Source organism: Lepidochelys kempii, chromosome 6 (assembly GCF_965140285.1).
Source record: "Lepidochelys kempii isolate rLepKem1 chromosome 6, rLepKem1.hap1, whole genome shotgun sequence".
NCBI lineage: Eukaryota > Metazoa > Chordata > Testudines > Cheloniidae > Lepidochelys > Lepidochelys kempii.
Genome location: NC_136385.1, coordinates 67,648,915 through 67,663,194, shown reverse-complemented (window position 1 = coordinate 67,663,194; position 14,280 = coordinate 67,648,915). Strand labels below are relative to the sequence as shown.

Genomic DNA, 14,280 nt, shown 5'->3' with positions numbered 1-14,280 from the left:
TCAGTGCAGCTACACATGAAAATATAGCATGCTCTGCGAGGATCACTTTCAGTTTCCTTTCTCATTCTGATGAGCTTTTGGGGGTAAATATGGCATGGATTAAACAGGCTCAGGGAGAATGGCCTTCATCTAGGCAGACATGGCACCTGGTGTGTCAGGCAGTGACAACACCTTGTCATACATCCTGCACCTCTTGAATGCAGAGCTGGTCTCTGGATCCACCATGAGTAAATATTAAACTTAAAACAATTACTAAAGTCTACTAATACTGAGCTCAACTTTCTAAAGGAATTTTTCTCGGAAATAAGTCAAGTAACCAAATGTGTCCACATTATCTAGGCCCCCAGCACGTTTATGACATCATTTATTAAAGGAGTTGGCGGATGTGATTGCAGAGCCGTTGGCCATTATCTTTGAAAACTCATGGCGATCGGGGGAAGTCCCGGATGACTGGAAAAAGACTAATGTAGTGCCCATCTTTAAAAAAGGGAAGGAGGAGGATCCAGGGAACTGCAGGCCAGTCAGCCTCACCTCAGTCCCTGGAAAAATCATGAAGCAGGTCCTCAAGGAATCAATTCTGAAGCACTTAGAGGAGAGGAAAGTAATCAGGAACAGGTCAGCATGGATTCACCAAGGGCAAGTCATGCCTGACTAATCTAATTGCCTTCTATGATGAGATAACTGGCTTTGTGCATGAGGGGAGAAGTGGTAGACGTTTTGTTCCTTGACTTTACCAAAGCTTTTGACATGGTCTCCCACAGTATTCTTGCCAGCAAGTTAAAGAAGTATGGGCTGAATGAATGGACTATTAGGTGGATAGAAAGTTGGCTAGATTGTCAGGCTCAATGGGTAGTGATCCATGGCTCCATGTCTAGTTGGCAGACAGTATCAAGTGGAGTGTCCCAAGGGTCGGTCCTTGGGCTGGTTTTGTTCAATATCTTCATAAATGATCTGGAGGATGGTGTGGATTGCACCCTCAGCAAGTTTGCAGATGACACGAAAGTGGGAGGAGAGGTAGATATGCTGGAGGGTAGGGATAGGATACAGAAGGCCCTAGACAAATTAGAGGATTGGGCCAAAAGAAATCTGATGAGGTTCAACAAGGACAAATGCTAGAGTCCTGCACTTAGGACGGAAGAATCCCATGCACTGCTACAGACTAGGGACCAAATGGCTCAGCAGCAGTTCTGCAGAAAAGGACCTAGCGGTTACAGTGGACGAGAAGCTGGATATAAGTCAACAGTGTGCCCTTGTTGCCAAGAAGGCCAATGGCTTTTTGGGATGTATATGTAGGGGCACTGCCAGCAGATCGAGGGACGTGATCGTTCCCCTCTATTCGACATTGGTGAGGCCTCATCTGGAGTACTGTGTCCAGTTTTGGGCCCCACACTACAAGAAGGATGTGGAAAAATTGGAAAAAGTCCAGCGGAGGGCAACAAAAATGATTAGAGGGCTGGAGCACATGACTTATGAGGAGAGGCTGAGGGAACTGGGATTGTTTAGTCTGCAGAAGAGAAGAATGGGGGGGGATTTGATAGCTGCTTTCAACTACCTGAAAGGGGGTTCCAAAGAGGATGGATCTAGACTGTTCTCAGTGGTAGAAGATTACAGAACAAGGAGTAATGTTCTCAAGTTGCAGTGTGGGATGCTTAGGTTAGATATCAGGAAAAACTTTTTCACTAGGAGGGTGGTGAAACACTGGAATGCGTTACCTAGGGAGGTGGTGGAATCTCCTTCCTTAGAAGTTTTTAAGGTCAGGCTTGACCCAGCCCTGGCTGGGATGATTTAGTTGGGGATTGGTCCTGCTTTGAGCAGGGGGCTGGACTAGATGACCTCCTGAGTTCCCTTCCAACCCTGATATTCTATGATTCTATGACATACACACACCACTTAGTGATTAAATGCATTACTCTAAAGGAAAAATTATTTATTTTATTGCACAGCAGAATTACAACTAAAGTTATCTATTTTAGTAAACAGAGAGGAGTGAATGTGATACACTAAACAAAGGAGTTGAAGGAGGGGGGGAAAAGGAAAAACAGCATGGGGAAAATAAATCTGACCATTCACTTGCAAATGAAATCAAGTAGTTTAATGCCTCAATTTCTATCTGAAAACATAGTTAATAGATGAGAAACAATGAAAAAAGCAAAGATATTTTATAAATGTAAGACTTAGTATTGCAGATCCCAACAACAATAAAAGGGAGATCTGAAACAAGGAAAACAGTGCTTGCATTATCTCAACTCTCTAAGCTTTTCAAGCATGTAAGTATAGGAAGAGAGTGGCTAGTATTCAAAGCTTGTCATAGGGAAGGGAATTTTATATTAATATTTTATATATGTGACAACTATGAAACAAATCAATATTTTAGAAGTTAATTATGTACTAAAGATAAAGGTCAAAGTTTACAAGACCATAAAGGTAATGTATTTATGTAAATTTATGTAAAAAGAAAAATGTATTTATGACAAATCTTTTGATACCATTTAAAAATCTGTGAATCACTCTTATGTATTATTTAATTTAATACCTGCCATAAATAGATAAAACTACAAAATACACAGGAGTCCAACACCCCAAAATGATCTTCACAAAGATCACCATGAAAGGAGCAATACAGTCACATAAGTGAAAGAATGCTTACTTACCTCACAGCTACTATGGTTCTTTGAGGTGTGTTATCCATGTGGATTCCACTCTATGTGTATGCGTCTCATGAATGCAAGATTGGATTTTCTGAGAAGTTGTATCCATTGCGGCCACACCTGTATCCCTGATGTACTTGCCACCCGAGGACATAAAAGGCAAAGCAGGCCATTTGTGTCTCAAATTTCTTCATCAAGAGCCAGGTTTCAGAGTAGCAGCCGTGTTAGTCAGTATCCGTAAAACGAAAAGGAGTACTTGTGGCACCTTAGAGGCTAACAAATTTATTAGAGCATAAGCTTTCGTGAGCTACAGCTCACTTCATTGGATGCATACAGTGGAGAATCCCACAGGAATAGGACTCCATAGTAGCAAAGGAGGAGGGCACGTCATAGAATCTATGCAGGCATCTTGAAGAACCACAGTTACTGTAAGGTAAGCAACCATTTTTTCTTTGACTGACTATCCACATAGCTTCCATTTTTGATGACTAACAAGCTTCGAGGTTGGTACAAGGAATCCTACTAAAACTAAAACAATGAGTGCAGGACAGCACGACCAAAATGAGCATTTGATGTGGAAATCTTTGTTAACGAACAGTGTTTTGTAAATGTGTGGATGGAGCTTCATAGAGCTGCCCTACAAATTTCATTAAAAAAAAAAAAAAAAACAGCAGGAGAGACTGCCCGAGCTCTAATGTGGCTACATGGATCTAACCTAGCTAGCTCATAAGCTGTTCTTATACAGTTGGAGACCCATTTTGATAATTATTTGAGGCTATTACTTGATATTTATCCTAATGAGTCCATATACCGTCTAGATGTGTTCCTTAATGGTTTTGTCCTGTTAAAGTAACATGACAATACCTTCACTACGTCAAAGTTTAACTTCCCCCGGGGTTAAGACAGACTTAGACTTGGACAGGAAATCTGGGAAATGACTAAATTGGTCCATATGGAACTCAATTAACTTTGGACAATAACTTGGGATAAGGCTTGAGAGTAATCCTGTCCTTATAGAACACTATATAAGGGGAACCACCATGAGAACTTAAATCTCCTCTTCCTTTCAAGCTGATGTGATAACTACCAAACAGGCAGTCTTCACTAATAGATGGTAGAGAGAACAGGCTAAAGACTCAAGAGGTACCTGTCAACTCTTACTATATTGGTGACAGGTTTCAGAGTGGTAGCTGTGTTAGTCTGTATCAGCAAAAACGATGAGGAGTACTTGTGGCATCTTAGAGACCAACAAATTTATTTGGGCACAAGCTTTCATGGGCTAAAACCCACTTCATCAGATGCATGGAGTGGAAAATACAGTAGGCAGGTATAAATACATAGTACGTGAAAAGATGGGAGTTGCCTTACCAAGTGGGGGGTCAGTGCTAACGAGACAATTCAATAAAGGTGAAAGGGGGCTATTCTCAATAGTAGAATACCAAGGGAGGAAAAATCACTTTTGTAGTGGTAATGAGGCCAAAATCAGGATGGTCCATTTCAAACAGTTGACAAGAAGGTGTGAGTAACAGTAGGGGGGAAATCAGTTTTTGTGGTGACCCATCCACTCCCAGTCTTCATTCAGGCCTAATTTGATGGTGTCCAGTTTGCAAATTAATTCCAGTTCCAGAGTCTGTTTTTGAAGTTTTTTTGTTGAAGAATTGCCACTTTTAAGTCTATTATTGAGTGTCCAGGGAGGTTGAAGTGTTCTCCGACTGGTTTTTGAATATTATAGTTCTTGACCGATAGTCCGATTTGTGTTCATTTATTCTTTTGAGTAGGGACTGTCCGGTTTGGCCAATGTACATGGCAGAGGAGCATTGCTGGCACATGATGGCATATATCACATCCGTAGATGTGCAGGTGAACGAGCCCCTGATGGTCTTCTCAAATCAAGACAAACTATACCAGAGCCTTCCCAAAAATGTCATGTAAATTTACCAATTCACGCACAAAACCTATTCCTCCACTGATTATTACTCTGATGGTGACCGTGCTAGTGGGAAAAAATTAGTACCTTTTTGGGCATCAAAAAAAAGTTACTCAATGCCAGGCAAATGGGTGATTAAAGTATTAAAGGCTGTTGTAACATAATTCATTTGGAATTTAGAGGGCTATTATTAGATACGGATTTTTGAGGAAGGAGGACGGTATACTCTGGGGATAAGAGATTTTTCTGAAGTTTGTTTTAATTTAGTGGCTGGCAAAAGTAAATTCTCTTAAATTGAGACTTTAATAAATGTTGGCTAATAAGTTTATTTGTATATATTTATGCTGCTGCACAGTTATTGTAAATCTAATTATTGTCCGGGTACTTAGAGTTTTTGTATGCACTTTTCTAAATATTGAGAATAAATATATAAACAAAAAAAAACCAAGCCTGGCTTTGGCCCCAAGAGAATAAAAAAGACAAAGGGAAATTCAAGAAAAAACAAACAAAAACTGTTCAGGAACCAAGGCCAGATCAGACAACATTTGAACATTAAGGGATGCTAAAGGATACTTGAAATGCATAAATAAAAATGTAAGAAATAACTCACCAGCATATTTCCTAAAATGTTCATTTTCTCAACCGGAGATTTTGCTTCAGCACCCTCATTTTAAACAAACCACAACTTTATTTTCACTGATATCTAAATGTCTCTCTTAGAACAAGAACATGTTAATCTTTGTAAGGTCTCCTGTCAATGCTTTAATCAGTTTCACTTTGCTAAGCTTTTTTTATTATGATTTCAAAGCTACATCCAATACTACTACTTTAGCCTCAACAATTTTTACAAATAAGTTTCAATCTCTCCCTGAAGCATTTGAATTGCTTACTAGATAGTACCAAGATTAGTCTGAGGTTTGACAGCATCCACAGAAGATCTCTCAACTACCGAGACAGACATTTTATTTCAATTCACAACCAAAAACTTTTATACTGATCAAGGCAGTAGATGCCAAGACTGACATCTGCCTCTACGAGGCCTTGTCTCTATTAGAAAGTTCTACCAGTAAAAGTTCTGTCAGCATAAAGCTAACAAAAGTATGTTAGCAGAGGGTTCACACTCAGCTATTTTGGCCATTTAATTGTGTCTATACAGGATCAAGCTGTACTTGCAAAAAAAAAAAAAAAAAAAGCTGTAGGTGAGAATCCCAGTGTCCTCCGCACCATATTCAGGCATACTACCTTGTGGGAACTGGTTTCTGTGTATTCTGGAGCAATCACTGTGTCCTATGGGATAGCAGCACCCCTCTCAGGGAACTGTGGAGATACAGGGTCAAATGCTCACAATTCTCTATCCTCTCCCATAATCAACTGCTCCTGAGCACCATTTACGAACTTGCCGCAGCAAACATGGATGCAGCACAGAGGAATGCCTCGCTTTTCTCTATTTTAAGGACAGGGCAACAGTCCTGTTTGAACTGTGAAGGACTCAGACAGAATCAAATGAGGATGACTGGAGAGCTATGCTGTTACAGCTAATCATGGAACAACTGCACTTTGTAGAGCTGCAATTTTGGGACCATCCAACAAGCACTGAGCACTTAGACCAGATTGCGATGCAAACCTGGAGCCACTATTAGTCAACCCAGAACTGTCAGATGAAGAAGTCCACACTCCTGGAACCACGTGCCAAGTTCAGGACAGTCCTGCAAAGCATGGATACCAAGATGAGAGTTGCCCTTACAGTGGAGATATGAATAGTGATCATCATATGGAAGTTTGCAGCCCCAGATTGTTATTGATCAGTTGGTAATCAATTTGGCATTAGGAAATAAATGGTGGGGTTATGTCATCAAGGTATGCCAGGCAACAAAGCACGTCCTGCTATACAGGGTGGTCAGACTAGGCAATGTGCAGGAAATAAGAGATGTATTGAATGAGCCAGGCTTCATATTGTTCTCCTTCACCTTCTGATTCCCCTTACCTTAGCTCCTTTCCCTTTGCCTGTCACTAATACTCCTCTCCCTAGTTTTCAAATTCTGCCATCTCGTTCACCAAGTCAGTGAAAACATTCTTGTTCCTGTAGGAGTGCCATACCTGCACCTGTGCTCCTTGCCACAAGGAAATCAAACACCTCCTTCCTAGACCAGGCAGCAGCACAAGACAAAGAGCAAGAGATATGCTTTCAGTGAACAATTAGCAGATAACAGATGAAGACTACACTGAGCATTTAGAAAAGTTTTGAGACTGACTTCTAAATACTTAGACAGAATTTAGCAAGGATACATGACAGGTTACGCTAGAAAATAAGGCAAATTTTGCCAATACAACTTTCTTATGCAGACCTGGCTTAAAACCTCTCATGATAAAAATGAAAAGCATTCAAGCAAAACTGGGTTTACCTTACCCTTTCAGCTACTCTTGTGTGAACACGAATGTAAATTAAGCCCTGAGGGACAAAATCCAGCAAGCTACTAAATTTGTTTATGATACAGGTATTACTGTAATAAAAACAAAGATGTTCTGCATACCTCTAGCAGAAACTCTCTCTGATATCAATAATTTAAGAAAAAGATTATATGTACCTGTTATAACAACATTAATCCAGGGAGAACAGTCTCAGAAACGATAGTCCTCAATCAGTAAACTTCAGCAAATGGGTCAAATGTCAATTCCTAAAAGCAAAGATTTCAAAAAAAAAAAAAAGAAAAATGTGCAGCAAAAACAGCATTCAGTGCCAAATATATCCCTGGGGTTACTACTGACTTCAGCAGAGTTATTACAAGTACTTATTTGGCCCTCAGTGTTCAAATTTCTCCTCTTAACAGATTATCTCCTGATTTTAGCTCAGGGATGGTTGCAAAGCAGCATGTATGGTGGAACAGCTGGCAATGTGGTCCAAGCCAAACTAAGGAAGTAGTAATTTAAATCTTAAATTAAAATCATTTAGCTCTTCTGATTTGTCTGTATATACTTGCTATCTATTAGAATCTCTGGTCCTTATACTGGAATTTACCACATTATGATCCTTCTGTATACCCTGTAACAATTTATTTATTCGGGATTAAAAGGTTTTGCTTCAGATGATTACTGTATAAATTATAGCAACTAACATATATAGCTTCTATCTCCAATTAATCTTACATCTTTGGGGGTGGAATATCAAAGGGAGGTCAGAGAGCTTTGAGTGGGATGAAACAGCTGTGCCTACTTTAGGATGTATATGCAGTGTTGTAGCTGTGTCAGTCCCAGGATATTAGAGAAACAAGGTGGATGAGGTAATATCTTGTATTTGACCAACTTCTGTTGGTGACAGTAGATGCTTTCAAGCTACACAGAGCTCTTCCTCAGGTGTGGGAAAGGTACTTAAGAGTGTCACTGCTAAATATAAGATCAAACAGAATTATATTACCTCACCCATCTTGTCTCTCTACTTTAAGATATATAATTCCGGAATTTAGGAATATGGGGTAAATTTGTGAAGTCTAAGCAAATTCCAAGGAAAGACAATGGATGCATCAGGGAAAGCACATCCAGCCTCCAGCAACTTGGAAAAGAGGAAGCCACTAGCCCACCTTCTCCTCATCATCACCTTGATTAATCTTCAATGAGAAATTTTAAGGGTCAGCCAAATAAAATCTCCACAGGAATCAGTAAGTGCATTGGGTAATACCACTCTTCAGGGAATATCATCTACTTGAGTGAATCTCTGCATGGTGGAGAACAGTCTCTAGAGACAGATCTCTCAGGAGTGTCAAACAGGGATGAAGGTCCTGCAATGAAAGCCTGAGAAGTGCATCTGAAATAAGATCACTTATTCTACTTTCCTCTGTGGAGCTTGAGGAGCTCCAGATTTTCTGATCCCTTCAAAGATTCTACTCAGGTGAGGATGAAAATCAAATAAAGCTTTAAAAAGGCTCATGTATAGGCACCTGCTGATGCTGCAAAAGGCAGGAAAAAACTTGGAAGCTGGCAGGAGGGAACTAGTAGAGGTGCCAAAACTCTACTTTGTGAGACGAATCCACCTGACTGATACCGAAGTGGACTTTACAGTGTATTGCTCACTAGACAAAACCAAGCTAAAAAAACTGTGTATATTCAGTATGAGAATTTTGGATGTTCTTCCACCAAACACATATGCCAATCTGGTAGCTATGTATTGGACTGACTATTCATTGTTAAAATCTTTATCTTGCCCCATCCCCTTGCATTGAGGCTGTCAATTTTTTAAAAGTTGTCGAAGACCCTATAGAGAAGCTGTAATAAAAATTGCTAAATATTTGACTTGGCTTTCTTTATCATCCTTTGTGAAAGGATTAGCAAAATGTCACTTCTAATTACTTCAGTTCATGCTTCTGAAGGTAAAAAATTGAATAATCTTTTGTGAATTTATCATTTCTTGCTTCTATTATATATAGTATATTCTATAATATATTCTATTCTATATATTTTTAAATAAAGTTTGAATTAAAATGTACACCCTGTATACAGTTCAAAAGCAAGTAAACACTCCACCTATTAGATGAAACAGTTGTGACCCTGTGGATACACACCACAATTGAAAGTTTTTTCTGAGGCTTAAAATATTACCTGAGTTTTTAAAATTTAGGATTATACATTTAGAAGAAAACATGCTATCATCTAAAACGACCTTAAACTGGGGCTATATTATAAAGGAGGAAGAAAATAAGTTTTAAAATTATATATTCCTAATGAGATCAGGTTGATCTATACAGCCTATTTAACAAAGATGGGGTCACCCTCCACATATCCAAAAAAAGAATATTGCTCAGGCAAACATGGAGTAAGCTTCCACACATTATCTATCAATGTGCCTCAGCTCTAAACAGCAGGATTCATCCGTAACAGAAAGAAGGTCCTTAGACTACAACAAGGATTCTAATTTATGGCAATACTGGTGGTTCTGTGATGTAGAAATCTGTATTAACTGGAACCTGAAATGACACCATCAATTTTTTTCAAATAGGCTGAGGGTTCTCCAGCCTCTTAGCCTATAGAAATTTCGCTGAGAGAAATCCTCTTCATGAGTCACCCCCCCTCACAACGGCCCCTCATTACTCTGGTCTCAATCAATGCCATTCTTCAAATCACACGAAGGCACTAACTGAACTTTTAGTTACTACCAACCTGGACATAATATGTATGGGTAACAGACTAAAAGCTTTTTGTCACATCAATAGGGTCCATAAGCCTCCACTGTCATTCCGCCCCATCACTTAAAAAAACCCAACAACCTTTGTTAGACTTACTTTTCAAAAGACAGACTTGACTTTCAGCATTTTGAGGCATTTTATTAAGAGGAACTTTTACAATTCCCAATTTAGTGGAATGCTCATATGCATGCTGGCTATTGTGTTTTTACTCATCACCTGTTAGCTGTTTACAAATATAAATTTGTTAAACAGAAGATTGGGATGTAAGTGCAGTGGGATGTCCAGAATGCAAACTAAATACACCCAAATATGCCACCTAAGATCACATGAATTTACAGATTGTGTATTTTCCCCACTTTTGTTGCTTTTAACATTCAAGCATACCACTGATCTTTTTATAGCTACAAATATTATTGTGGTAAACAAATCTTAATACATAACCAGTCAAATCATAAATTGATTAAGCATGCTCAATGGAGGAAAAGATATGCTATACAATTATTACGGCCAGCAAATAATGTCAGCATCAGAAACACAGTTGTAGATGTTAGCATCAAAAAGACAGGAAACAAAGGTTTTCAATGTCAGCTTAAAACTATACAAAAGGCAGGCACATGAATGCTGAGCATTCAAAAAAAGCGAAAAACACAATAAGAGAAAGGATGGCGTCAAACCAGCATAATCAACATTGAACTTGGGACCTGAATCTGACATGACCTCAAACCTTTTCCTTCCCATGATGACCAGAATCCAGAAACAGGAAGGGCAAAAGGCATTTATCAATTTCTCAGATGTCATAATCTAAACAAGACAAATGTAAACTATAGTATTCTGAATCAGATGCAGCCGCACAAAGAATTGTATACTTACTATCATGGAAGAGTATTTTTGGCTGTACAGTACAAGCATAAAACAAACATCTGGGTATTATGAGAATTAATGGAATACTCCTCAGAAACTGACTGTTCACAATTAAATGTGCCCAAATGTCATCCATTCAACATATGTTTAATCATTAATTCACCACCAAAATTGTAACTGTAACCAGGTATGAAAGGAAGACTATATTTTTACTACTAGAAACTACTAAGGTAATTATTATAAAAATTTCTGAAGTTCATAAAAACTAACTTAATCAAATCTGATGTGTATTTTACAACTACATTACTTCAAAGTTACAGGATTGGCAGCTTATAAAGGGAGTTTATAAACATATACACACACACATATATACATATAAATATATATATGTAAAACATATATATACACACACGACACTCTCACGTTTGAGCGCACATACGACACACAATTGGGATTTTTTTTGTTTTTGCCATTTTTATTTAAGTTACGAAACACTTGTTTTTCTGTTAAAAAAAATATAGGAAACTGGATGTTTGCTTTAAAACAAACTCCTCTCTCAATAAGATACAGTCCTTTACTCCACCTTCCCGCCAGGTTTTGTGTGCCAGACAATATTTGGAGTTCAACTGCCAAGAGGATGTTTATAAGCTTAAAGGATGTTTATCAATTGATTTTGATTAGTTAGAAGCCAGATGCTGATGCCTTGTTAAAAACATTTTACAGAATGCCTTCTAGCAAGCAACACAATTACAATTCAAAATACATTTCAATTATGTGACTCACTTAGGTCCTGATCCTGCAACCAATCTGCACAAGTGGCCCCTTTCACCCCCGTGGAGCCCCACAAAAGTCAACAACGCCCTATGCAGACCCAGCTGCAGGAGCAATGCCTCATGTAGATTCAGTTGTCAGTTTCTTTTATATTTAAGCATTACTTTATTAAGGAATAAGGCTCAACCAAACTGCTACCTTGAAATATTTGGTTATCAATAACTTAAGCATTTGGTAAAATAGTAATTATAGAGAAGTTGGTTGCCTTCAATACAGTTGATCATTCCATAAGACCTTTGCTTCCATCTCCAACAGATGCTGAAAACCCCATACATCCATCAAATTTGCAAACTAGCAAAAACCTTAACAGGGACCTCAGCAACGTAAAGGCAGAGTAGCATCCCAAGTGTAAGGAGTGTGACAGTCAGATGTGTCTACCTGTTGATTTGTTAAGACTGCACTAATATGATTTGTATTTAAATGGCCCTCCATAGTATATAAGCACCTCATAATCTTTAATGTGTTTATTGTTGCAGCACCCTGTGTGCACTAGGGAAGTGCTATTATCTCATTCTAGAGATGGGGAAATGGAGCACAGAGAAACTAAACGATTTGCCCAGGGTTACACAGGAAGTCTGTGGCAGAGCCAAGAAGTAAAGCTAAGTCTGAGGCCCAGGCTAGTGCCCTAACCACTGAGCCATTTTCCACGAACGTACAAGTTTGATTAAAATGAACTACATATCGCTTTTCAGTACCTGTTGGAAATGGAAGCGAAAACCCTATAGAGTGTGTTATCAGCAGTGCTGTAGGCATTTTGCAAACGACAAGGAATGCAGGAGATTCACCCCTTAATCTGTTTTTCCATCATTTTTGTGGTTTGATTCAACTTTAACTGCCACTAAAACACTGGTGTATGTTTACCATATGTAGACAGTTTATCATCATACGATATACAATTCGCTTTTTTCCTGTATCTAAGATCAGATCCTTATCAACTGCTCAATACTTAAGAACATAAGAACAGCCCTACTAGGTCAGACCAAAGGTACATCCAGCCCAGTATCCTGTCTACCGACAGTGGCCAATGCCAGGTGCCCCAGAGGGAGTGAACTTAACAGGTAACGATGAAGTGATCTCTCTCTTGCCATCCATCTCCGCCCTCTGGCAAACATAGGCGAGGAACACCATTCCTTACCCATCCTGGCTAATAGCCATCAATGGACTTAACCTCCATGAATTTATCCAGGTCTCTTTTAAACCCTGTTATAGTCCTAGCCTTCACAACCTCCTCAAGCAAGGAGTTCCACAGGTTGACTGTGCGCTGAGTGAACAAAAAAATTCTTTTATTTGTTTTGAAACTGCTACGCATTAATTTCATTTGGTGGCCCCTAGTTCTTATATTATGAGAACACGCAAATAACTTTTCCTTATTCACTTTCTCCACACCACTCATGATTTTATGTACCTCTATCATATCCCCCCTTAGTCTCCTCTTTTCCAAGCTGAAAAGTCCTAGCTTCTAATTTTACCTCATATGGGACCCGTTCCAAACCCCTAATCATTTTAGTTGCCCTTTTCTGAATCTTTTCTAATGCCAGTATATCTTTTTTGAGATGAGGGGACCACATCTGCATGCAGTATTCAAGATGTGGGCGTACCATGGATTTATATAAGGGCAATAAGATATTCCCCGTCTTATTCTCTATCCCTTTTTTAATGATTCCTAACATCCCGTTTGCTTTTTTGACTGCCACTGCACACTGCATGGATGTCTTCAGAGAACTATCCATGATGACTCCAAGATCTTTCTACTGATTAGTTGTGGCTAAATTAGTCCCCATCATATTGTACATATAGCTGGGGTTATTTTTTCCAATGTGCATTACTTGAAATTTAATGTGCATAAATGTAATTTGCCATTTTGTTGCCCAATCACTTAGTTTTGTGAGATCTTTTTGAAGTTCTTCACAGTCTGCTTTGGTCTTAACTATCTTGAGCAGTTTAGTATCATCTGCAAACTTTGCCACCTCACTGTTTACCCCTTTCTCCACTTCATTTATGAGTAAGTTGAATAGGATTGGTCCTAGGACTGACCCTTGGGGAACAACACTAGTTACCCCTCTCCATTCTGAAAATTTACCATTTATTCCTACTCTTTATTCTCTGTCTTTTAACCAGTTCTCAATCCATGAAAGGATCTTCCCTCTTATCCCATAATGGCTTAATTTATGCAAGAGCCTTTGGTGAGGGATCTTGTCAAAGGCTTTCTGGAAATCTAAGAACACTATGCCCACTGGATCCCCCTTGTCCACATGTTTGTTGACCCCCTCAAAGAACTCTAATAGATTAGTAAGACATGATCTCCTTTTACAGAAACCATCTTGACTTCTGCGCAACAATTTACGTTCTTCTATGTGTGTCTGACAATTTTATTCTTTACTATTGTTTCAACTAATTTGCCTGGTACTGACATTAGACTTACCGGTCTGTAATTGCCAGGATCACCTCTAGAGCCCTTCTTAAATATTGGAGTTACATTAGCTATCTTCCAGTCATTGGGTATAGTAGTTGATTTAAAGGACAGGTCACAAATCATAATTAATAGTTCCGCAATTTCACATTTGAGTTCCTTCAGAACTCTTGGGTGAATGTAATCTGGTCCCGGTGACTTGTTACTGTTAAGTTTCTCAATTCATTCCAAAACCACCTCTAGTGACACTAGATTTGTCACCTACAAAAGACGGCTCAGGTTTGGGAATCTCCCTAACATCCTCAGCCGTGAAGACTGAAGCAAAGAATTCATTTAGTTTCTCCGCAATGACTTTATCATCGTTAAGTGCTCCTTTTATATCTCGATTGTCCAGGGGCCCCACTGGTTGTTTAGCAGGCTTCCTGCTTC

At 39.0% G+C, this 14,280-nt stretch overlaps 1 protein-coding gene across 10 annotated transcripts in view; it reads right to left on the bottom strand.

The window, feature by feature from the left end:
• SIPA1L1 (signal induced proliferation associated 1 like 1) overlaps positions 1–14,280 on the bottom strand; it is a 381,563-nt gene that overhangs the window by 273,932 nt on the left and 93,351 nt on the right. The window contains exon 1 of one of the 10 annotated variants that reach the window (XM_073348518.2): positions 7,161–7,270. The exons of the other annotated variants lie outside the window; for them this stretch is intronic. The gene's annotated coding sequence lies outside the window, so the exon portion shown is untranslated. Of the gene's footprint in view, positions 1–7,160; positions 7,271–14,280 lie in introns of those variants that run through there. 10 annotated transcript variants of the gene reach the window in all.